Below are 27,813 nucleotides of genomic sequence, written 5' to 3' on the forward strand. Positions count from 1 at the left end.
ATTATCAGGAATAATCCCTGAAACAAAAGAGTCATTAACAGCCTCAGTGAGTCGTGAAACAATGTTGTTAGAAATGGTCTTTAATACAGAAAGCGGAATGGCATCGTTCGGTGAAGCTGATTTAAGGCTGTTAAATGCTGCCATCACTTCCTTATAAGAAAACACTGGAAATGAAGATCACTGGGCTCCTTACATAACTACTGGAGTCAAGGGACATGGATAGAGTCCAGGCTGAACCTCTGCAGGACGGGAGGTGGCAATGCCTTTGCGGATGGCAGCTATCTTCTCATCAAAAAACAACAAGAGATAATCGCAAAGATCCTGAGATGGAGGAATGACAGACTGGGATTTAGCCTGCACACATAGGGATTGGACAACTACAAATAAGGCTCTAGGCTGATTAATAGCCTGTTCAATCTTAGAGCTGAAAGAAGTTGTTTAGCAGCCCTAATAGCTTTATGGAATTCAAGAGTGACCAAGCGAAGAGAAACGTGGTCAGTTGGCAGATCTCCATTTCCTTTCTGCTTGTCTATAACAAAGTCTCACGTTTTTTAATTCTCCAGTGAATCAAGGCTCAGACTGGCGGGTCCTATCTGGGCAGCGCTTGCAGGGTGCAAGAGCATCAGCCACCGATATAAACATCTGAGAAACTGTCGCAAGTGTACACTGAGGAACTAGACTACAGTCTTTGAGGATCAGAAAACAACGATTAGAAAGGGGGACTATATGCCATCCACACTTCAAAGCAAACTGTTGAAGACAAGGTCGAGAGGATGCCACTGTCATATGGGAAAAAGGAACCGCCCAATGGTCAGACCAATTAATGGCCAAATCCGGGAAAAGCAACATGGCTGTGGGCAGGGCAAAAATAAGGTCAAAGGTATTCCCAAGTTCATAAGTAGGGAAAGTGACCAGCTGGGAGAAACCCATATCAGACATTGAGACCATAAACTGCTTAGCCAAACAGCAACTGGTTTTATTAGTAGGAAGATTCCAATCTCCCACAATAGCCAAATAAGAGTATTTCTGGTGAAGCGAAGCAACCAGCCCAGGAAACTAATCACAGAAACTGCGATCATGACCTGATGGGCGATAGATTAGGAGTACATATAAGGTGTTATTAGCAAACAAGGACATCCCAATCAGGATCCCATTCATATTAAGACCATGTTCCAACTAAATAGAGCAAGATTTAAAACTAGATTTAAAAACAACAGCAACCACCCACAACACGGGGGTGGCGGGGCTGTGATCACAGCGCAATATATCATAATTGTGAGGAAGAAATTGAACAATGGCATGTTCCAAATGAGGGCCCAGCCAAGTTTCAGACATGAAAATAAATTCCAGCCAATGATCTAACAGATCCCTGCAGCTCTGAGCATGTGCCATCAGCGAGCGGACATTCACCAGCAGAATAGTCAGAGTGGACAAGCCAGTGCTAAGCAAAGCCGCCCTGGGAACAGGCCGTACGCTAAAATTGGTGGGAAGAACAGTAGCTGGTGGGGTCAAGGCAAGAAGCTAATGCCGCGAAAAACAGACTCCATAGGAAGAAGTGCTAGCAGCCAGCCGCATACAGGGCCCATCCTGGGCACGGACGGGCACAGACAGGTTTGCCTTAAGCACGCATTCGGCACGGTGTGCCCGCTGTGCCCGTCTGCTGCGCGGGCACTCAGTCTGCCACATAAATGTCGGGAAAGAACTGAAACAAGGTGTAAGAACGCCCACACCAGTCACAGAAAGAGGACTGACTGCAATGCAGCATCATAATATTACAATACAATGTATCAAGGCATCAGCTTCACCAATACAATCAACAGTGAATATTGAAGCAGCAATATAAGGCTAATGCAACATAGTTTAAAATAAAGGTAAACAGTCAAAGTCTACCGGGGGGCTTTAAATGGAAGTCCTCTACAAGGATGACCTCACCTCTCACTAAGGCTGCAGCGCTCAATCCGGCACGTAAATGCCGGGGAAGAACGGAAACGAGGCGTGAGAACGCACACAACAGTCACAGAAAAAGGACTGAGCGTGATGCTGCATCCTAATATTAAAATACAATGTATCAAGGCAACAGTGTAACCAATACAATCAACAGTGAATATTGAAGCAGCAATATGAGACTAAAGCAACATAGTTTAAAATAAGGTAAACAGTAAAAGTCTACAGAGGGACTTAAATGGAAGTCCTCTACAAGGACAACCTCACCTCTCACCATTGGCAGGCATTAATCAATGAATTAATTGTTCCAAATGAGGGCCCAGCCAAGTTTCAGACATGAAAATAAAATCCAGCCAATGATCTAACAGATCCCTGCAGCTCTGAGCATGTGCCATCAGCGAGCGGACATTCACCAGCAGACTATTCAGAGTGGACAAGCCAGTGCTAAGAAAAGACGCCCTGGGAACAGGCCGTACGCTACAATTGGTGGGAATAACAGTTGCTGGTGGGGTCAAAGCAAGAAGCTCATGCCGCGAAAAACAGACTCCATAGGAAAAAAGTGCCAGGAGCCAGCCGCATACAGGTCCCATCCTGGGCACGGACGGGCACAGACAGGTTTGCGTTAAGCACGCATTCGGTACAGTGTGCCCGTTGTGCCCATCTGCTGCGCGGGCGCTCAATCTGCCACATAAATGTCAGGAAAGAACTGAAACAAGGTGTGAGAATGCCCACACCAATCACGGTGAGGCCCTGCTGCAGATCTGAATTGCCAAACTCCATCTGACAGAGAAGCTCCTTAAAGGATGGCTTTTTCCTTTGAGATGGTGGGACCAATCAACTCATAAGACACCTGAATACCATTCTCAAGGCTGGTTAGGTTTAACCAGGGAGAGGGACACCAGTTTGTGTTATTGAATCTACAGCTACTGGAACTGAAGTGACTCCATTTTGTTTGCTTTCTTCAATGATCCCGTGCAGTGCAGGAGTCCGCCGTCATCCTCCCTCTTATCCCCACGACTGAGGCTTAGGAACAGCGAGATCTGCAGGAACTGCCAGGAACCACTGGTGTGAGAACGCCCACACCAGTCACAGAAAGAGGACCGACTGCAATGCAGCATCATAATATTAAAATACAATGTATCAAGGCCTCCGTGTCACTAATACAATCAGATGAGACTAAAGCAACATAGTTTAAAATAAGGTAAACAGTAAAAGTCTACAGAGGGTCTTAAATGGAAGTCCTCTACAAGGACGACCTCACCTCTCACCATTGGCAGGCATTAATCAATACATTAATTGTTCGAATGCCCAGTAGATGTGCTCCAACGCCTGGTACAACTAGGCGATTGGCCCACGCAGAATCCAGGTACAGGTGGAGAATTGACAGAGGCAAGGGAACATTTGCTAACAGTTGTATCTCTGATGCACCCACAAAAACAGCTTGGTCTAAAACCAACCATTTAAAGCATAAGAATGAATCTCTAGCTGATTATTTGGATTGGCCGAAGATCATATTCTCTTATCATTTGAGCATTGATAAGCCAACACAAACTGTCCCGGAGGGATTAGCTGCAACATTTGTTCAAGGTCTTTTGTGTGTGGGATAGCAAGCACATATTGTGGGTGTTGAATAAAAAAGAAAGGTATTATCAGAATTAGTGAGGGTGGCAAATTAATGTGTGTTGTGTCAGGAACGGATGCTTTCATTAAATGTATCTTAGCATATGGCGCTTCAATTTCAGAGCTTCCAAACAAGATCCTGAGTTGTATTTGCAAATGCAACCTGGAGAACTAACAGAGAAGGGTTTGGGGTAGACAAAGTGATGGTCCAAACGGCTTTCACAATGCTCAGGTTTTCAGAACAGGCCTATGAAACACATTGCAGCCTGCTATTTTGTAAACGGAAAACGCATTGGAAATGTGATTGCCCATATAGAACAGAAACACACTTTTCCCCTTCATCACAACATTTTCCAAATGCCAAATTACAGGAATTTTGACCACATTAATTAGTGCATCTTTGATAAAGATAACTTTGTCACACACGCACAAACACTAGTTGACCAATAACATGTGTTGAATGTATAATTTAAGGTAAACATATATTTTGTTTATTGGAAACTGGAGCAAATCACACAGTACTTTGATCTCAAGATTTTCCTATTTAGTGCAAGGGCGAAAGCTGTTGGTATGTTACACCCAGATACGGCAGCACCCTGTTTGACCCTTGTCCCAATATAAAATAAGTTAAGTCCATGTTCTCCTTTAACTTGTTCAGTGTGATTTATTGTGTACTTTGAATTAAACTATACATGGTGCGCCTGATGGTGGGTTCCTAGATAATTCCCATTAAAATGCAAATATTGTTTCTAGATTTGAATAGTTATGATCACAACAATCAAATAAAGTAATGTGAATTCAAAATGCTGAGCTTATTTGTATTCATGTGGATCTTTCCAAATCTTTCCCAAAGAAACCACAGGATGCATTATGACCTGGTGCAGAAAAGGTATTTCTGTTGTCAATGATGCATTTTTAAAACAGGTTATAATTGCCCCAATCTCTAGCTGTGAAATGCACCAACTCTTCCCAGTTTGTAAAAATCCCGAAATTATCCTTTATTGCATTCCTTTGACCATGGTGTGCTTCACTGTTGTTAATTTAAATTCAGCTTTCTTCTTCATCTTTATACATCTTGATTGCCAAAATGTCATCACTTTACCCTTCTTGGTTTACAAAACACATAGCTAGGCTTCCACAGGTGTACACTGAAAACCTTGTGCGCTGTTCAGAGATCTTGAAAAAGGACCAAGTTGATATTCTTTTCCGAGGTAAATTGATAAACAGGATTCTTTTGTTTTTCTGGCTCCAGTAGCTAAAAAAGGGAACAAAGTGTCCTGCCAAAAACTGCAACTTTGCACAGTCCATTACTTAGGACATGATATTCCTGCCGATGCACATTACCTAACTGATTCATGAGTGGCAGAGATCTTCAACATAATGAACCCTACCTCAATTACATAAGTGAGCTATTTCCTAGGTATTGCAGGGTACTGATGGTAGTGGATTCTGTAATACTTCTCCATGCTAAGACCCTTACATATAAGGTCTCCCATGCACACGAACCACGTCAATCAACCATTGAAGGAGACTAGGCGTTCATACATGATGAATGGGAACTTGCTAATGCCGCTACTCTGAGTCTTCCAAATGACAGAAAACCATTTAGTATGTTTTTCCATTAATAATATGATTACATTCAAGCAGTACTCACACAAACAAAAAGCATTGAAAAAGACTGCCCAATAGCTGTGGTAGCAAAGAGGGTTCTTCTGTTGCAGCTAGTTTACTGTCTTGTTTACAGTTTGTCGTAACATTTGCACTATCAGTCAGATTATCTGAAAACCGTGTTCTGGGATTATCCCTTGCTGTGGCAGTGTTCATGCTGTAACAGACTTACTGTTGAAAACTTAAGACCCAGCATTAGTCTCCTTCTCATCCCCTAAAGTATGAAGTAATACTACTAAATAATGGCATATGTTACATTGACTTGTTGCTTTGCTCATACTCATACTTCTATAATGCTTACAAAAGTTGGCAGCGATGCACACAACTGAATACTGTGACATCAGTCCATAAAGGTCTACAGAATTACCTTTTTGATGTACTTCTTAAAAATACTGATCTAATTTATTTCATAGTTGGATTATGTTTGAAGGATGAGCAAGTTTAGTTGACTGGTGGGTACAACGGTTGCACAGCACAAGATTTATTTCATAGTTCTTATATTCCTGATGTTAACTAGCACCAGCTGCTAAGCTCATAGTACTAACAAGAGCCTGCACCTCTTCACAAGGTAAGAATGTCACTGCGTATGCTGATTTTTGCTTTGCATTCATTGTCATTCATGATTAAGGACCTCCATTTGAGACAGAGTTTTTCATTTGGAAAGCAGCTGGTGCCCCTATCAAGTATGCTTTGTATGCTAAAACAATATTAAATATTGTAATGATTCATCTTGAACTGGCAGTGCTGAAGTGTAATGGTCCTCATTCTCTTAGAGATGATGTTACCTGAGGCACAGCCCTTGCTGAAACTGAGTTAAGGGAAGCTTCCCATTCAATTAATTCCTAGGATTTTAATATGTTTGCCCAGAGTTAATTGCAGTCATCTCCTTATACTACTAATCAGGAATATACTAGTATTCAGGATGACACATCCGGCATTGAAATGAATAAGCTTGTGTATTATGCAGTGATACATTGACAAACGCAGCAAATAGTTTATTGGCAGTTAATTCATCCCTACTACACTAAGTTGCCTGCATGCATATGATGATGCACACACAGGTAAGGGGGAGATGGTGAGGGCAGTTTGGCAAAATTGCATTCAGGGTTGTCCAAGATTATGGACACATCTGGTGGCAGAGTGTATTTAACAGCATCAGGTACAAATATTAGGCATGCTTTGAAAGATAACAAAATGTTAAATGGTCTAATGTTACCAATTTAACTGGAAGTGGTGAAGTGTACTACCCATCAATCCCCTAGAGGCAAACTAACCTGAGAAAAGCCCCTTCCTGACAATGAGTCTATGGGAGTGGCCTGTTCTTCTTATTGCCAGAATGTGATAATATTCATCCCCAATGAAGAACAGCCAACTCCTTAGGATACTCTATATGACCTTTCTAGGATTCACAATAGCATCTCTGATATTGACAAAGAAGACTGGAGACTGCTAAGTGGCGGGGTCCAAGATGGCAGTGTAGTTTAGAGATCCTCATAGCCTCACTTCCCTTTTTATAACTCAAATCCCCCATCTACCAGACAGAGTAGAGGGAGAGCAGTCCCTGTCCCTCCCTTGTCTGAGGCAGAATTAAAAAAAGGAGGTGGAGCGAGGAGGGTCAAAACAGCAGAAGGCTACCAACAAAGGCCTGGAAAATGTATCTATGCATTTTGAATTTTTAACACAATAATCCAAAAGTAACCAGACTGAAGAACATGTATCTTGGTGCAGATGTTAAGTAAGTAAACCAACTAGAAGATCAAAAGGTTACTCAGCAAAAGAGAAAGGTTTTGAGATTTTTCCTGAATGTCAATAGAGTGACAGCCTTGCATAGCTCCATGAGGAGTTTGATCCACAAGGTAGAGTGAATGACTGTGAAGTGTCTGTCACCCCTGGAACAACAATGTGTGTGAGGAATTACCAAGAGATTACTGTGTGCCAACCTTAGGCATCTTGCATGTTGATACCAATTCAAGAGCTAAGGTAATGTGGGGCCAAGCCAGGTTTGCATTTACAGACCCAGCAGAGGATTTTGAAGCTTATCTTCTGCTGGACTGTCAACCAGTGCAGTTATTGATGATAGCGTGATGGTAGTGTCAACGTGTTGCCCTCATTCTTACCTACTGCTTCATTTTCACATTGTGACTTGGAACTACATTTCCTAGATGTTTGTAGTTTCAGCATGCATTTCTCCAGCCCCCAGACACGTTTGTTCCGATGCGTTCGTAAAAACAGTTAGTGCCAGTATATAAGCACAGATCGATTTCACCCTTCCATCTGCTGATATTTTTATATATAATTTGAGTGCGCCCAACCTTAAGTTTCTTTCCTGCCTTCTTTCATGTTGATATTTATTTTAAACCACTTATAATAGAGTTTATCGTTAAATTAGTTTTACCTGTGAATTAATTGCATTTTACCTGTCCTATTATTGCGCCACTTAGGTTAGAAATTGTGTTAACTAGTGTCAACTTGTTGCACTCATTCCTACCTCTTGCTTCATGTAAACACTGCACTCCGAACTACATTTCCCATCTGCTTGTAGTTACTGCACTCATTTTTCCAGCCCCCTGACGTGTTCACGCAAGTGCATTCAAAACAAGCTGGTTAGTGCCGATTTGTGTCCATTTGTCATTTGAGGGAGCGATCATCCGTGCTTCGTTGTGCACCATCTTACCTCTAATACGTCCATGCAGGAAGCGCAGGGCTGGTGCAAGGAATTTTGCCACCCTAGGCAAACTGTCAGATTGGCGCACCCTCCCCCCCCACCACGATCCTTCCAGGTCCTAAACATTCTGAACCAACCGTCACCATTTTGTTACTGATTGCTGCAACCCATTACATTACCTTCACCTAACTCATTGCTCATGTCTTCTGCTGTGTTTGCATTCCAATGCACTTTCTTCACATTAAACTGCAAGAGCACTAGCATGTTGCTGGTACACTGTATCCAGGCAGGCGGGCTGCCTTGTGAAGACTCTCAGATGCGGTTGTGTGTTAGCTTCACATATGCACGCAGCGGGTGATGGCAGGTTGAGAGATGGCCAGGAACAGCAATCGCTTGTACAGGGTAATTATTCAAAGGGGCTCTTTCACAGTGCATGGAGTGTTCATGTCTGTGTGTTGTACAGAGGATGCACACAGCAGGCTTTGCTTGTATTGATGACTGATGCTGGTTTATGAAGTAAAGTAAACACAATCTGGCTTTCTTTTGTTTTGCTCCTCACTGAATCTGTTGGTTTTCGCTGTGAACATCAGTCTGGCTTTAGAGCATCCAGAAGCACGGAACCTGCTCATCTGAACACCTGTGAAGACCTGCTCTCAAATCTTGACTCTAACTCTCCCTCTGTCCTCATTCTTCTTGACCTCTCTTCTGCTTTCGATATGGTAAACCACAACATCCTGATCACCCGTCTCCATGATACCCTGGGCATCACAGGTCAGGCCCAGGCATGGCTCACCTCCTTTCTCTCTGACCGGCCCTCCCAGGTGGAACTTGGGTCCTTTCTCTCCTTTATTACTCTCTCTACTTGTGGTGTCCCCCAGGGATCTAACCTATTCCCCTAATTTTTCAATATCTACATGGCCCCCTTGGCCCACAAGATCTCTACCTTTACCTCTAACTTTCTGTGGTATGTGGATGACACGCAGCTCTCTTTCAGGCTACCCTCGGCCTCCTCTTCCTCCTCATTCATTCCTGACTGTCTACCTGAAGGTCAGTTTTAGTTTGTTGCTAACGATCTTTGCCTGAATGCCAGTAAAACAGAGATCGTACTCATTGGGACCCCTGATCCCGCTTTCCCACTCTCACACTGGACGACCACCATAGGTCCTGCGCCCTCACCTACAATGAGGCAAAAAATCTACGGATCATCTCTCCTTCTCCTCTCACATCTCAGGCATCTCCAATAAGTCCCACTACCAACTGCACCTCCTGAGAGGTATTCTGCCTTTTCTCACTTTCCCCCAGAGACTCACCACCTCTCAAGCCCTTGTTCTCTTTAGGCTGGACTTTTGGAACAGTCTCTTTCTCAATCTTCCTACCCCTACTCTCTGTCCTATACAACTCATCCAGAACAGAACCGCAAGACTTATCCTTGGGCTCAACCCCAGGGACGCATCTCTCCAGCACTGAAATCCCTCCACTGGCTCCCCATGGCTGCAAGGATAAAGTTCAAGACCCTCTGCATAATCCACAAGGCTTTCTGGGGCCGGGCCTGCACTATCCACAACGCTCTCTTCCTGAATACTCTCCCTCTAGAGTCCTCCACTTGTTCTCCTCCAACTCTCTGCTGGTGTGCCACTTTCACAAACAGAAATTTGGGGGTAGATATATATCCTCTGCAAGTGCCTCCCTCTGGAACAGACTCTCTGCCTCTCTTCGTCTTGAGCTGGAGCACATTAAGTTTCGTAAACTCCCCACGACCTTCCTCTTCTCTTCCTCCTTCTCTCTGCCTCCCCCCTGCTAACCTTCATTCTTTTTCTATACACACTCCTTCTCCTCCCTAAATCTGTTCAGTTTTGCAGTCTGGTTGCCTGGTTCACCTCCAGATACTTTCAGGTCCCAGGCTCCCCCGCCAGACTTTTGCACTTGCCTCCGAACCACTGCACTATGTTCTGCATTACTGCACTTTCAGATTGTGCTCCATGAGTGGGGCAACCTCTCTGCACTTAACCCTGCTGGACTGGACTCATTTATTCCCCCCAGGATCCCATCCTTGCACCTCCATCTGTATGCAAGCATGACCTCAGGGTACCAGGACTAGTTAGTTTGTCTGTCCTGTCGGTTACATGTAATTATAATAAATCCAAAATAACTAATACCATAATAACGAATACCATAATAATGAATTCCCAAATAACGAATTCCTTCATCGTTGTTTTTTTGGGGGGGGTTCTGCCCCAAAACCCCCCCATTTTTTTTGTTCTTAATACTTTTTCCCCACCCCCAAAACCACTATCCTCCTCCCAACCTCTTTTTTGTGTTTTTTCCAAATTCAATATTTTGGAATTCGTTATTTTAGGTTCATTATAATGGTATTAGTTATTTTGGTATTCATGATAACCACTGCATACCGTCCTGTCCCTCCCGCCCCCTTTTGTGTTCCTTCTCCCTAGCGTGGTCGCTACTGTAACGCTTCATGCACTTGCACTAGGTGAAATGCTGTCAGGCCGAGTATGCTAGTTTTTCTGTCAATCTCTTGGAAACTTCAAGGCCTAAGAGTGATTACTGTATTTCCTTGTTCCCTTCCTGCCTTGAAGCACTTTGAAGCACTCCACCTGTGTATAAGCACTGTATAATGAACAATAAAATAAGTAAAAATAAATGAATTAATGTCATGATGTTCACTTAAATAGGTTACCTTGCACGCCAGTACTAGAGAAAGTGTGAGAGGCGGCACTCCTTACAGCCCGCAACTCCTCTTTTTCTTTTTCAAGCAACAACTGTATTTCAAAGTGACCTACTTGAGCAGAGCTGTGACCGAGCAGTAATGAACTGCACTTGCTCAAAACATCTTTTGCCATTGGTGCAGCCTGACTTATGGGGCCAAGGGCTGACTCTGAGATGACCTTGGGCGATATGGGGCTATTGGCTTGAGTAAAGCGAGCAAAGATACACCCCAAAAATTGATGCTTTTTGGGTAGGAAGTGGGTGGGAATGGCTGGCCTTAGGGATTAGCATGGCCTTAGGTAGTCAATGGACTGCAAGCTAAAATGGGCACATGTATCCCACAAAGGCAGATGGGGCAATATCGCCTCACCCTTGTTCCTCGCATTTGATGTAATCACTAAAACAATGTCAGAGAATCAGGAAGACTCTGCAACTTGCAGGGACACTGGGATTGCCTGCATTCCAGGGTATCAGTAAGCATTGCATATTTATTCCACGTGGGGCATTCTGTGAATGTCTTGCCTCCAGGTCCCCTGGATGCTTTGAAAAGCTATATTCCCAATCCCTAAATAAATAGCGTGGGGTACTGGCTACATTATTCGAGGTCCTGGCTCTGTCAAGAACAAGTGTTGCCCCAAGGAAAGAAATGGCAGCCATGTAATTGATTGACCTTGGAAGGTTGAAAGGCAGAGTTGGTCCTGCTTTCATTAATGCCATTGACCGGAAGGGTTTGCACAGCACACAGGCGAAGCATCTACAGCAGGCATGTTAACAAAGTGAGCTAAGTTAATGCATACTATAATGCATGCACGCACCTCTGCCTACACTCTGTGCGATTTTCCACTGTTATAATCAGTGCATTTAGATTAAGGGTACAAATGGGCGTGAAACCCGAACTATGTTTTAAAGTTGTTTGCAGGGGATGCATTGACTTTCATGTAGTGGAGTGTGAAGGAGACACAGGGCACACACAAGCAGGCAATCTGCGCAGTGTCAGTCTCCTAGTGTTGCATGTGCAGTGCAGCAGAGCACACATGTTAACGCAGGTACCATTTCACACTAGGGTGATTTGAAGAGGAGGAGGGAGTGTGCGAAGGAAGCAGGGTCAATCCTATCAAGGCAAGTGTTAGGGAGACTTCTCAGAAATGTGTTAATTCCCTTCATCTTGGAGACCCCCAGCAACTTAGCTGGATTTTGAGGACTTAATGTATTTTACCTGGAAAGAGTGTGAGCCTTTTTTCCCACTATTTCATGTCTTTTGATGTGTTTTACATTTTGTGTTCTCTGATTATGGAGTTTTAGATAACTCCATAGGCATCATCTTTTCATGTGTGTTACACAGCACCCTCAGTGCAGTGACACAGGGATGTCTTTTAGACTTCCCAAAGGTTTAAATACCTTCTCCGGGATAAACTACTGTTTCCAAGAGAATATAAAGTGAAATTGACCTTACTTGTGTTTTCCAAATTCATAGAACCAGCACACACCATTTTACCATGGAGTGCTGGAGGGGCTGCATAGTATCCCCTGTGTCTAAACACTCATGTAGCAGTCACATGCTACCCGTTGCTATTGAAAAGGCTGGTGGCAGTGGTTTTACAACAAACTACCATGATTTTTCCTGACTGCGAACACCAGTAGCTAAAAATCACAGGAGCCATGTTTTTCAAGATTGCGCCTTAAGCCCCTTTGTTTAAACGGGTCCCGGTCTTCTTTTTTTGCCATTTCTTTTTGGAAAGGTCCTTCTAGTGTTTGTCTCTGTGTGCCAAACTAGGTTTTGTCCCTTTGTTTTTGTGCCTTTGACGGGCTCCAGGACTGAAGTCTGCCCTTGGCGTCTGAGTGTCTGGGGTGGGCAGGAAGTGAGGGAGGTGCCTGAAACTCCCTGTGCTTAGTCTCCTAAGAGACCCAAATGCACTCTGGCATGATTGGCTGGATGACTGTCCTGCAAGGACAGCCACCCTGCTGGGTGAGTGATAGCTTTGCTGGAATGAAAGGGAGAAAACTGTTTAAAAGGCGAGCCTCCAGTACTGGAAAGCAGAGCCGACGATAGGAACGAAAGAACCGAAGACGAGCCGGAAGAGGAAGGCTGCTGCAACCACTGGACTGTTGGTTTGCCCGGTGAAGCCCTGCTGCAGATCCGAATTGCCAAACTCCATCTGACAGAGAAGCTCCTTAAAGGATGGCTTTTTCCTTTGAGATGGTGGGACCAATCAACTCATAAGACACCTGAATACCATTCTCAAGGCTGGTTAGGTTTAACCAGGGAGAGGGACACCAGTTTGTGTTATTGAATCTACAGCTACTGGAACTGAAGTGACTCCATTTTGTTTGCTTTCTTCAACAATCCCGTGCAGTGCAGGAGTCCGCCGACATCCTCCCTCTTATCCCCACGACTGAGGTTTAGGAACAGCGAGATCTGCAGGAACTGCCAGGAACCACGACTTCAGCAACATTTGTTTTCTTCACAAAAAGGTACTGTGCCAACCCGATTGAGAGAACGCCAGTCTCGCGGAGAAAGTTTCTGAATCTTTCACAACTTGCAGGCCTAATCAGCTTGTGACCCTACAAATGATTCTTTTTTGCCTAAACTACTTCTGGGAACTTTTACAAAGACTTTTGATACCAGAAATGTTCTTTCCTATCCAGAACACTAGCCCATTGACTTATGCCTGGCCTATTGACTTGAATTGAACTATTCTGGTGAACTGAAACTATATGCACTGCCTAGAAAGTATATATAATATATTCTACTTACTTTTGTCCTTTTTGCTCACTGCTAAGTAACTGAACTGCCATGTGGCTCCTATTTCAAGGGAGCTCAAACTGTCTCAAAAGCTTAGAGTTTTGTACTGAAGTGTATTGGTCTATAATATTAAGTTGCCTTTTTCTAGTGAAATGTTTTATAAATGATTGTATAAATAAATTACTAAGGCCCTCATTACGAGCCTGGCGGAAATCAACTGACATGACCGCCATAGCGTAAATAGCGTTTCCGCCACTGCACGATGGAGGAAAGTGCGGCTAATTCTGACCCATCGGGCACGAGCATTACGCCATGGCGGAAGTGCAAAGTCCGCGATGGCGGAAATGACCCCAAAACGCCCCTTACTGCCGTCGTACGTCGCCCTAGGTGCAATTCCGCCACCCATATTAGCGGTCACCGTAATGAGCGGTCAGCGCAAAATACGGTCACCGTAAATATACGGAAACGGAAGTAAAAACATGGGGCCGGAACGGGAAACAGCACGCCGTACACCTATAAGATCAGAATCCCAACACAACCATTAAAAATCCGACCCTGAGACACATCCCAACCCGTTAGCCACCCCAGTTAAAAAAATAAATATGGGAAAAGTTGCTAAAAAAGCGTGCGACCGCAAGCGGCAGGGCCACTTCTCCCACGAGGAACTCACCGTGCTCACAGAGACCCTCCAGGAGAACGCTGCCATCGTCTTCTCGACGCAAATGACCAGGACGGCACTTGCGAACAAGAAGGCCATATGGGCGCTGGTGGCACAGCGGGTAAGTGCGGTGGGGACCGCACCCCGCAACACACAGCAATGCAGAAAGCGATGGGACGACCTACGGATACGCGTCCGGAGCATACTCTCTGCCAACCGGAACATTGCCACAGCTACCGGGGGAGGATCGGAATCACCCATCAAGTTGACCCCTGGGAAGAAATCTGTGCCTCCACCATTGGAATGGGGAGCATAGAGGGAGTCGGAGGGATGGAGAAAGGAGTGCAGACATCAGAAGAATCAGGTAGGTGGCCCAAATAAAACTATGCCAAATCCACAATTACCAACCATGTGAAGTACCATGTGTCCCCATAGTGCACTAGAAACGCATGTCCAGGAGAACGACCACATACATTGCCATGACAGCGCCCCTTAAAAGTCATATTAAATAAATAAATATATAAAAATCCAAAAAACACACTCTACATGTGCAGCATGCACACCCTAACTGCAGACTGCAAAACAACTGCATCCCCAATGCACACAAAAATGAGACCACCTCCAAGGCCCTGACCCAAATCACCCCCAGGTACCACCCCAATGCATGTGATACAATTGCCATTACAATTACCACAGACCCATGAATAACGCTCGACCTCCTTTACTCCACCACAGGGTCAGATTCCAACGACGAGCTTCAGGACACCCCTACCAGCACACCTGCAAAGAGGGCCAAGACCAACGGCCAAAGACCCTCCACCTCAGCTGCACGGATCAAGAGACGGCAGCAGCACAAATCGAGTGGCAGCACACTGGAGGGGACATCAACAGGCACCCCAGCAGCCAGCATGTCCACAACAGCAGCACCACAGGTCCCCCCAATGGATGCCACAGAAGGCACTGCTTCTGGTGGCAGCAGCACCATAGGTGACACTGCGTTCATGCCAGCATGCTCCGACACAGAAAACGGTGCTGTAGATGTAGGATCCATCCATGACCTGTCCCAATCCCCCTGTATGTTTCATCCCATACACCATGAGGACACCACGCAGGGGCACCCACAAGACGACGACTGGCCAACCCCCACAAGGCCTGTTGCAAGGCAACATGAGGCGTCCAGCCCCTCTGTGACACCACCGCAAATGGGCATGGCCCAGCAGAGGCAACAGTCCCTCGAGCAGATGATAGTGCAACAGCAGCAAATGGCCACGCTCCTCAAGGAGCATGCTGATGAATGTGGGGGTTCTAAGGCAGCCATTGAAACATCTACTGAGACACTTAGGGCAGAAATGGAGCGTAGTACAGAGACACTAAGGGCACAAATGGAGAGAAGCACCGAGAGCCTGAGGGGACAAATGGAGAGAAGCACCGAGAGCCTGAGGGGGGAACTGCATGCGACGTCCAAAGACGTATGTGGTGAACTTGCCGCTGTGCGCCGTGTGCTCACTGAGCTCTCACAAACCCTTAGGGACATGCATGGACGTGAGCAGGCAGAGACATCATCCATTGCAAGTTCCGTCCAGGGCAGCCCCCAACGTAGATCTGGGAGGAACCGGCGCTCCACAGGCAGGGGTGCCCCTGATACCCGTAGACGGGGCTTGCAATAGCGTCTGCCCACTGACGATGAGCGTCTTCGGACACTGGTGTTCGGGGGGAAGGTGGGAGGGTGTAGGGGGTGTGTTGGGCTTCATTGGGTGGCGGGTCGATTGGGTGTGTAATGTCATTTCACATATGCAATACAACTCTTCACAATCATCCAATGAGATGTGTGGACATTGATCATTGTGTATGAGGCCTATCTTTGCGTACAGTCCACATTGTGCATGTTCCAGACACACACAGTGCCACAAGTCCCGTGTCCATGAAACAGCCACCAGGCGTGAGTGCTAGAAGCATGCATCTATGAGATTCTGATGTAATTCACGGGCCTCCTGTGCCTCGCGGACCCCTTGAGGTGCTGCCACATCCCCACCCTCATCATGACCATCTTCAGGTGCTAGCAGTTCTGCATCGGGGGGCATGGCGACATTCCTAGGTACGCACATGTTGTGTAGCATGACACATGCCATGACCATCTTTGCCACCTTCTCATGGTGGTACAGGAGTGCCCCGCCAGACCTGCTGAGGCAGCGGAAACGAGCCTTCAGTAGGCCGAATGCCTGTTCTATGACCACACGGGTACGTGAGTGGGCATGGTTGTAGTCCTCCTCATGCTGGTCCTGTGGGTTCCGGATTGGTGTGAGGAGCCATCTCTTCAGTGGATACCCGCAATCACCTGTATGTGGACAAGAAAGGATGTTTGTGGAATGTCATTGCTACGTACGCACCCCCCCCTTCCTGCAAGGTCATTCATGCATCACCTACCCCACATACTCATGCATTAAATGAGACTCACCGAGTAGCCAGGATCGGCGCCCTGCGTGTCGCTCCATGTAGCGTGGTATTCTAGAGTTCCGCAAGACCATAGAATCATGTGTTGATCCTGGAAATCGGGCAGAACAATGTGTAAAGATCCTGTTGGAGTCACACACCATTTGTACATTGATAGAATGATATTGTTTCCGGTTGCGGTACTGGGCCTCCATGGCATGTGGGACAACCAATTCCACATGGGTGCAGTCGATGGCACCAATGCAACCCGGTATGCCGCCAAGTGCATGGAATCCCACTTTTGTGTTTGTAAGCTCCTGCTCCGAGCGTGGTAAAGTGATGTAGTCGTCTGAGTGCTTCAGGAGGGCATCAAGCACTTGGAATAGTGTCCGTGAGAATAGGGGCTGTGAAATGCCATGCAACTGTCCGACTGTGTGCTGGTAGGTGCCTGTGGCCAGGAAGTGGAGTACAGACACCACCTTCAGTAGGGGTGGGATGGCGGTTGGGCTATCTATCATGCTGACAAGGTCAGCGTGTGTCATGTCGACAATGGCGGTTATGGTGTCCCGGTCCAAACGGTAGAGGGTGTGGATCTGCTCAGCTGTGAGGTTGAACGGATTAGCTCAGAGGCGTGGGATTGCGGGCTGCCTGCGTGGTGGTAGTGGCTGTGCTGGTGGGGCTTGCTGGCCATGCCTTGCCCTCATCCTCCTGCGTCTCCTCTGTGCGGCCGGTTGTTGCAGTCGTTGGCGTTCGTCTTCTTCTTGAAGTTGGAGTACTTGCAGTGCAATCAGGTCCCCCAGGCCCAACATCGCTAGTCCTGCCGGTAGCATTATGGAGTGGGTGTGGTTGTGGGAGGGGTTTGGGTATGCAATTTATGTGTTTTCAGGCTGTATAGCCTTGACCTGTGGTGATTCATTCCACCTGTGTCAGCTGCAATGCCTTTCGTGCAAGCACGTCCCGCACACAACGCTGCAATTCGACGCATGGCATCTTGCATTTGCATTCATGTTCTTAATCCCGAAGGCTGTGGAATATTCGTTTATATGTTGATTCTGCTATGGTCCCATTGTTGCACATACGATATTTGCATTCGCGAGCAGACTTGTGAAGGGTCAGTGGAATGTAGTGCTCGATCTACGGTGGACCCTCATGCAGCACTGTACCGAGGTTCACCGACGGCGGGGAGTCCCATCAGTGATTGAGGGCAGTTACCATTTTCACACACAGACGCACTGCATAGATGTATTTGTGAATACAAGCGTTCACAGATGCCTTTTCAACGTGATGTTGCAAATTAGGAATTCGAAGGACAGCGCTTTCGGTTTTCAACTAGCGGCGTGGAGACGCTCATAGGTCTGACTGGAAATGTAACGTTCTATTGTTGAATGTCCTTGGGACAGGGCCCATGACGGGAATGCAATGAATGATATGATTTGAATGGGATGCGCTATAGCGTAGTGGACGATAAGGCAGGACGTTCCCAAATACATGTGACTTCACTACACAAGGAATCCGGGCAGGAGCACAGTGGATTTTGAAGGCTGCATTACGCACAGACTCAATGGAAATTTCGAATGTGATGTGAGTGAATATTCAGGCGTTTTCATTACGGGATGAGGGAATGATGAATGGATGCATGGGAAGATGTTTTAATTGGGAGTCGGCCATGTACATGGCTATTTGGAATGTATCCCCTTCCCCTGCGCTATGTGATGCAAGGCTGCCATAGTGGGACCATCGTCTGTCTGCCCTTGTTGAACCCTCCCTGTCTCGGCGCGCCTTCAATCACTTGTGTCTATGCACGTTGATGATCCCATCTGATGGATCCTGTTCTGACAGGCGCATGCACACAGACACTCGTTTGAAATAGTGTATTCACCTCGATTTGTGTCGTAATGATTCGCAAGTGAATTTTGAGTGCAATTGATCCTTATGAGTGGGCTAGCATGCATATGGTTGTAGGTTTGGTGTGTTGAATGTAGTGAGTAATACATATGAAGTTCGGATGCCCATACTATATTTTTTTTCATTTGGGTGACAGGTATCTCCTCCCCTTCTGCCGCTGCCATCTGTACGCCACTCCTGCAGATGGCTTCTACAGTCGACACCTGCAGCTTCGAGTTAATCAGTGGAGCACCATTACGATCTTATGGGACGATCGCCAATGGCCCACATGCCCTTACGCAGTACTAGTGGCTAGGTGCAGCATACCTAGCTTCCAGCTGGACTAGTGCCTACTTCATGGGACGGGCCTGCGGTCCTAGGCGCTTCCATGTTGCCTTTTTGGACGTGGATGTAGCCCCTGTGTGCCATGGAGGTACAGGGCGTCACACATGGGGAAGCTGGTCATTTATTGCGGATGCAGCCCACAGTAATGCTGATCATTTGTGAGTTTATGCTCAAATGGCTGTATGGCCTTGGTGATTTTGATGTGCATTAAATTTATATTCAGATATTAACCGTGTAGCGTTATTCTTTGCTAGTATTGTGGCATATTCCGATTTGTGGCGCGATGTATTGTGAGGTGTTCTGCATTGGGTTCCGGCTTCTGGGTACAGTTGTGTGGTATGTGCTTATGCTGATGGTTGGTTTGACTACTGCCATGTGTACAGGGCTGGTGCAGTCTCCCTCAGGTTACTGCTTTGACTGTTGGTTTACACTGGTGGCAAGCGATGGGGGACTGTTGTTGTTTTGTGTCATGGAATTTTCAGTTAATTTTGATGTACTTGCACCTTCAGATGCCTGTGCTGCATCAGTACGGCAATGGTGTGTTGCCAATTGGGGATGGCCACTCACAGGGCACTTGGGGCCCCTGCATGCATTTGTTCGTTGGCATGCATGGGTGACTTGTACATTTCACTGGTTGCATGGTGTGACTGCATTGCGCCTACGAGGAGTTGTGCAATGTGGCCAGGGAGTGGAGTACAGGCACTCAGTAGGGCCATTACGGTTGGTTCGCGATGCCGTAGTTCTCGCCATGGCGGAATGGTACTTTCCACCATGCTTGATGGCGTTAGGTGAATGTCCGCTGGGGTCAGCATTCGCGTACCGTTGCGCCATGGCGGATATTGCGGTTTTGCACGGCGCGCATGCGCGTACTTGGTGCAGTTAGCGTTGGCGTTCATTACGGTGTCGCTAATCGCATCGTACTTTACGGTGACGGGTCATAATCGCAACGGGCGGTATTCGATGGCGGTATTACATTTCCGCCATCGTTTTTCGTATTCCGCCAGGGTCGTAATGAGGGCCTAAGTGTTTTACCAAGAAACCTTGAGTATAAGTGCCTATTTGAACAACTGTGATTTAAAGTCCTTTGTGTAACTACTGGTACTGCTCACATTCACACTTGAGATAAGCCTGGCTGCTCAGCTTGCTCCCAACAAACTGTGTAGTACAGACTTATACCAAAGGTTGGTCTTGCTTACCCTTGTGGTCCTTATTATGTATGGTGGTCCCACAGGGTACTGCATGCAATTCTGCCTAACAGCAAGGCAGTACACAATTAGTGTGAAGTCCTCACCTGCGTGACGTTGGATGGACTGTTCTCAGCACAGGCTCCAGTACAGACAGGGCCCAGCATCAGGGTCGATCTCACAGCAGAGCAGGGGCTGCTGTGTCCAGGATGGGTGGCCTATGTGACAGGTACTCACTGGCCTGGTGCACCGCACAGCAAAAGGCTGCTGCCGGCCTCCAGCCATGGTACGCAGGCCACCACATCTGATGGCCGGTCTGGACGGTGGACCAATAAGTTAACAGGCTCAGGGCAGGGGGCTCAGCCAGGCTGCCCAGTGCACTGCAGCATTCCCTGATAGACTCACACCATGACCATCATGAGAATCGGTTGAGACTCAAGGGGGCACATATCGTATAGTGTGTCATTCATGGCCTGCCATGTGGAGTGCAAATGTGCAGGTGTGGACCGTACTAGTGCTGCCACGCCCATGCCACCTGTGACACTGACCCGACCCCAACCTGTGCGGCATGGTGGCGCTGCCTGGTCTGCTGTTGCTGCAGACAGTCAGGGCTGGTGCTATCACAGGCAAGGCAGTTAGTATACAATTAGTGTGGAGAAGTTAAAGCAGCATTTTGCCGCTCTAACATTTCCACATATAGGCAAGCGCCTAACCTCGCCTAGTGATAGCACCAGCCCTGAGGAAGCCACAGCTGCATTGCCATTTACCTTAGGTGATATTGCCAGTTATGATTGATCATCAGATAGCTCTCATCCTCCTCATGCTGATCTTGCCATCAATGCCTTTTCAATGACTTTTCAAATCCTGCATTATTACCTTTACCATCACTTGTAGCAGAAAATAAAACCACCATTACACAAGATAAAGGAGTTCCTTCACCTTTGAAAATCTGTTTCTCACTCCTAAACACCTGTTAACTAACAAAGCATGGTGTAGAAGTTTCAGACCATGGCCATCACAGAGTCCTGTCTTTCCCCTGACACCCCAGTTCTGCCATATTAGTGCTACATTCTGGGTTCTCCATACATGGAGTAGACTGCACCAAGCATCAAGGGGGAGGAGTCCCCATACTGACTGCTGATCACTTAAAAACACATCTTTACACTCATGACTCTTTGGGTGGCTGTGAAAGTAAACATGCCAAAATCAGCTTCATGTTAATTACTCTTTGAATATAAAACTTATCTACCGTCCTCCTGCTGACACACCTACCTTTGAAGAACAACTTATTGGCCTAACTAACAGAACAATTAAGGCTAATACCCCCATGATTGTCCTGGGAGACTTCAATTACTAGGCCAATGATCCCAAGGATACACTGGCTGTTGCCTTACTTGTCACCCTTAAGTCTATTGGCTTCAACCAGCATATATCTGCTCCCACCACAATGCTGGGAATATGCTTGATTGCGTTCTGACCCACCGTGTCGCCATAGCCGATTTGGAGATTGATGATTGTCCCTGGTCAGACCATTTTCACATTATGTTCCACCTCTGCTTGCCTATCCTTCCACCTCCACAGTAACCGATTCCCTGACAATACGTTCTCACAAGAAATTTCAATAAACTTTCTCCTCAATTCTTTTCATCTCATTTGCTATGCCATATCAAACCCATGCATTCCTTCACTAATTCTAACGTTCTTGCCAACCACCTTACCAACACGATTAATCACGTTTTTGACATTTGGCACCCAAGAAATCCTGATTTGAAAAAAAACTAAAACCAACTCCAATTCTTGGTTTGGTGACTCCATTATTAACTTGTGTGAGGACAGGTGTAGGGCGGAAGGAGAATGAAGGAAGAATCCCACCCCCATCACCTCTCAACCTATTTATATATGGCAGCAAAATTGAAGCAAGCCATCAACGCTGCCAAATCAGAAAGCTTTAATAACCGGATTTCCTCTGCCAGGTCAAGTACATGTGAATTTTTCACCACCTTGAACGAATTTGAGAGCAAGTGTCAAGTGGGTTCTCCTGTCCTGAGGGACACTGATTGGTGTCAGCTTATACATGGCGACTTTAAGAAAAACATTCTTAGACATAAAACCTGCATCGATTCTCAGCGTGCTCAGATCTCTCCTATTACATCTGAGCAATTTAAGTCACCTGATACACTGTCACATATAATTGCGAAGAGCTTATTGTGGGTGCCATTCAACTTCAAGTTAATTTCAGAGGAACAGTTATGCAGAATCGTGACCAAAATGAAAGCAACCACCTGCCTGGGTGATCCTTGTCCATCCAAACTATTCAAGGTCTGCATTGTAACGTTGGTGCTGTGGGTCACCCACTTAGTTAACATGTCCTTCAAGGAAGCCAATGTACCCCTAGCACTTAAGGAATTGTGGGTGACTCCGCTATTAGAAAAGAGTACCCTGGACCCTCATGGTCCAAAAAATTATCGGCCAATCACTGATGTGCTGTTCATACTAAAGATCCTGGATAGGGTGGCTTATATACAACTCCAGGAGCACTTGTAGAGTAATCAGCTGCTCAACCCCAGGCAATCAGGCTTTCGGGCTAAACACACTACTGCAGCAGTTCTTCTTGATCTCAGTCAAATGCAACAGGTACTGTAGATAAGGGTAAATCAGCCCTTCTCATGTTACACAATATGTCTGCCACATTTGACCTGATTCATTGTTGGTCAAATGACTAGTCGATCAGGATTTCTGATCTCCTTTAGTCTCAAAATGGATTGCCTCTTTCTTGGTTCCTATATATGCTTGGGTGGCAATGCATGATGCCAGCTCCCGTCCTACTCTTGTTACATGTGGTGTCCAGCAGGGCTCGTATATTTCCCCCACACTGTTCAACATATACATCATGCTGGCATCACACTTCTTGAGGACCTGTCCAACTTCCCAACTATGCGGATGACACGCAGTTCATCATTTAGTTATAAGGAAACCATACTAAAGACACTAACACCATCAACACCATTTACAGAGCCATCCAGGGGTGGATGGCTACTAACTCACTTGTGTTGAATGTCGGTAAAACCGAAATTCTTATTATTGCCACTGGCAATAAATTAAAAACTTTGGTTCCGATTGCACTACCTTCACCATAGTTACACCAAAATTAAAGTGACTACATCAGTGATGACGCAAGGCATCACACTCGATGCTGAACTCTCTATGAAGCTGCACGTTGCAGAGATAAAAGCTTCATGTAGATTCATTTCAAAACTCTTCAATCACATTTGCCCCTACATTTCGCTGAGAAACATACCCACAGCTTTGATAAATTCACAACTGGATTATGGCAACATCCTCTTAGAAGGCATCATTAAGTCAAACCTCCACACCTTGCAGGTTACACAAAATAATGCAGCAGAGCCGTTTTTGGCCTGACTCGTAGAGATCATGTTTCAGCGGCCAGGCGGGAGCTTCACTGGCTTCCTGTGAAACAGTGTATCATGCATAAGATCCTGTCACTCACCCACAAATGTTGTAACTCCGATGCTCCTCCGTATTTACCCAAGCGCATGACAGCATGCAGACCAGCTCACACACTGTGCTCTTATGACCCCACAAAACTTGTTCAACCAAGATTTTAACTCTCTTGTTTTGGTGGGATCAGACTTGATGTTCAGGCACCTCAGGCCTGGAATAGGTTCCCTATCCATCTTCGGAAAGAAAATTCAATTGCCAAGTTCTAGAGGGGAGTCAAGACCCACCTCTTCTATCTTGACCCGGACTGAGTCCTTCACCCTTATCTTCCCTTCTTAGCATCTGTGTGTCTGTCTCATTGACTGTGTGCTATGGGGTCTATGGGTGACTTAGTACATTATAAAAATGTAATTGAATCAAATAGGTTTGTAATAGAGATAACTTTAGGAAGCCAGAAGATGAGGCACACTACTGTATTTTGGCTTTTTTGAAGCCTATATAATTGATGGTTTGGTAGACCAGCATGTAATGCATTACCATAATCAAGTAAGAGTTAATCAGGGTGCCAGTGACAAGGTGCCAATGTTCCTCTGAGATAAAGGGTACAGCTTGTTTCAGAAGCCAAAGGTGAAAGATGCTGCATTACAGAACTCATTAATCTGAGATTTCTCACCCAGGAGGCATAAGAGGTGGGCAGTCCAAAATGTTGTGGAGGGTTAGGGGTACAAAGAAGATCGTAAAGCATTGATTTTTTGACCATGGGGTAATACCTCAATTTTGCTGTGATAAAGTTGTAAGTCATTGCTGTTCAGCCATTCATATAACTTGGATAGGCCTTCCACCAAAGGGGTGAATATATCGGGAGGACCAGATATTTTGAAAAATGTGAGTGTCATTATATATGAGTGGTATTGTACCTGGAAATTCTGTAGGATACTTGTCAAGGGCTGCATATACAGGTTGAAGAGCAATACAGATAAAGGTGATCCCTAAGGGTACACCACAACCTAGATGAAAGAGTAAATGGACCGATGTTTACTATTTACTTTCTCTCAGAGAGAAAACTCCTGAACCAATTGAGGGTAAGGTTGCCCAATCCTGTCAGATTTTGAAGTCGTGAGAATAAAATTGTATAATTCAGGGTATCAAAGCCATAGGGAAGTCCAGCATGATTAAAAGAGACATGTGTGCATTGTCTGCCTTGGCCGGGATGTCATCCCAGACCCTGAGCAGAGCATACTCTGTGCCATTCATCGGTCGAAAACCGAATTGAAAAAGGTTAAGAATAATGTTTTTTTCTATATAACTCTGTATTTTTAAGGCAATCGTTTTCTCCAAGATCTTAGCAACCCACATGTTTGATGTCCTGGGTGTTAGTGTTAGCAGTGCACAGTGGCGCGAGTTATGGTTGCTTATCTTACCATAACTGCCGAATTTCAGGGGTTTTTCGCTTTTACTTTGAACCATAACGTCCCTTTAACAAAGTTTTTTCACTGAATTTCATAGGTTTTTAGTAGCGCAACTTAACCATATCGTCCCTTTAACAAAGTTTTTTTACTGAATTTCATAGGTTTTTAGTAGCAAAACTTAACCATAACGTCCCTTTAACAAAGTTTTTTTACTGAATTTCATAGGTTTTTAGTAGCACAACTTAACCATAATATCCCTGACTTTAAATACATGTAACATAGAACATACTGAACCCCTAGTTAGTGATTTTGATGTACGCGGACTACCGCCATGTCCACGTACATATCGACAATCTGAGCGTGGTGAATTTAAATTTAAATAGTGTTCCCCATTTCCCTGTTGAGGTTGGCTCTGAAAAGAGCCGGTTTTTTTGTTTTTTTTGCAGATGCTTGACAAACACCTGTTATTTTGTATTTTTTTTCTTCTTTTTTTCTTACTTTACTCCTAAAATCTTCACATAACCTTCTCCAAAGCAACCCTTACATTCCAAAACAGCATGGCATTTCCCAAAAAAGATAAGGAAATGTCATCTTCTTTAAAATAAACAGTATTACTGGAATCAATATTCTCATTATTACAGAAGAACATACCAGTTCTAAGCATGAAGGCATACATGCCTCGGTTGATAACACACCTAGCATTGTTTTGCTGAGGACAAAAAACTGAACTATTGTCCCATATTGCCCTAGGTACTAATCCAGAAAAAATGTCTTTGGCATTTGGAAGGATGTTCATTACTGCTTGAACCAAGTGTTCCAAATCTGCCAACAAAGTAGGGGCACTGCCATTGCCCAAACGGAAAGCACCATAGTGCAAAAACTGCCACATGGGGACTGTTGATCCAGCGCATATCTTCACAAACTTGTACAATTCCCTGTACATTGCAATCAGCGCAGTGCTCCACACGACCTCCACTCCTTTAACATCAAAATTCTTTGCAACATGCCTGCATTGAGCATACTGTTGTAAACCATGCACAAACATATCTCCGAGCACCAACACCCTGAATTTCTCCACTTCTGCCATCTTCACTTCACACAGTCTCTTTCAACACAAATCCACAACCTCAACATCTGATTGGCTGATCCCTACAGTCTTCTTTCCATGCTGGATTTGCTTGAAAACCCTGGATGTAGCACGCCCTGTCCACGGACAGCCGCGGTGTCCGCGGACCGCGTAAATCTTGAACAGCCCTTCTACCATTTCCACTTCACTCTCTGTGCCATTCTTCATTGCATTCAGCTAAGCAATCACACAATATGGAGAACGTCCTCAGAACACCCCCATTTTGTTTACTTTCAAACATTTCAGGACACCGCAAGTGTTCTTATAACACATGCAACTTGCCAGCGAACAATACGGACAACGTCCGCAGAACACCCCCATTTTCTTTATGTACGAACATTTCAGGACACCGCGAGTGTTCTTCTGGCTCACTCTTTTTTCTTTTGCTGACATATCTAGGCCTCATGGTTTTCTTCAGGAAAAGTCAGAAACTAAAAATTGTATTTTATTTGTAGACGTATCCTACAAGTAGGTTCTTATAGTAATTCCCTTAGAGTCCAGTCACATCATATGAAACATATACATAGTGGAAGACACAAGCTTTAAAGACAGCATTATTTTCAAGCAAATAAATGATGATTTCTCTGTTTCAAAGCTGCTATTTACCCTATGTATATGTATATTGGTATGTGTTCTTGTCTCTTTCTGTTTTCTCTATAGTAATGCAATTATGTAATATATGGGTTTTATTAGCTACTTATTACATATTTCACAGTACACAAAAATCTATTCAGAAAACAATTATCATTTCATTATTCAACATATTAACATTATGAATATTATACCTTCATCTTGTACGCTGCACACAATGCTATGTTTCTGCATTAGTAGCTTAGTATACTAGATAGAACCCCATTAAAGAATGCTATTTATATCAATGCATCGTTCAAAGCACTAATTAGGGTGTGATATTTATTGCAATGATCCTGGACACTTTTTTCGCAACATTATAATAAGAATCCCTTGTACACATATTTCATGAAAAGTACATACACATGTGATGTCATCAGTGATGTCATCAATGACATTTGTGATGTCTTCTTTGATGTCCTGGGTGTTAGTCTTAGCAGTGCACGGTGGTGACGCAAGTTATGGTTGCTTAGCTTACCATAACTTGGGAATTTCAGGGATTTTTCGGTTTTACTTGGAACCATAACGTCCCTTTAACAAAGTTTATTTTATTAGCACACAAACAATATACAAATATGGACTGTAAAAAGCAATTTCTCAGAGATGGCTGTACACAGAATGTTGCAAACTAAGAATTTATGGTTCTTTACAGTGAAGGTCAGCTGCTTCCATATTTTGCTTGCGTGCCAGAGAGGCCCACGACTCGCACTGTGAGGTTCTATTTATTTTTACCTTGACAGACAGGTATTGTGCTAAAAGACTTCTTTTGAAGGAGTGTTGCAAAAACGTAAGACACGATAAGGATGACATTTCTGAAATGAAACCACTTTTATATATTATATCACTATGAGAAAGATCGTTGGCACAGACCGAGTCATATTTTGGGACTGCACTACGCTTAGACAATGGAAAATGCCAATATAATGTTAGTAACCCTTTAGATTATTTTATACCGGAATATAATAACAATATCGTGGCGTTAAAACCTGGTTAAGTTGTACTTGTTCCTTCAATGTGGCATAGTGTTTTCTACCGCACACTATCACCGCCAAATTGGTCCCCTGTCGCTTAGAGGGCTTTGAAAAAGGCAGAGGGCAGAGGGTGGGTTAATGGGAATACGTTAACATACTCGGTTGCACTATCTTCGCTAGCAAATAGTTTCACGCCCTAATAAATAAAATGAATATTTTTAATGAAGATCGGCTGGTGAGACTAATTTATGTTTTTTAAAACAGGTATGTCCTCCCGTACTGTGAATGCCATGATTCCCAGACCCCGGCCGACAGATTTTTTAACTTGCAGGTGCAGCTGCTTCTAAACAACT

Source organism: Ambystoma mexicanum, chromosome 7q (genome assembly GCF_040938575.1).
Source record: "Ambystoma mexicanum isolate Mex_15411 chromosome 7q, UKY_AmexF1_1, whole genome shotgun sequence".
NCBI lineage: Eukaryota > Metazoa > Chordata > Amphibia > Caudata > Ambystomatidae > Ambystoma > Ambystoma mexicanum.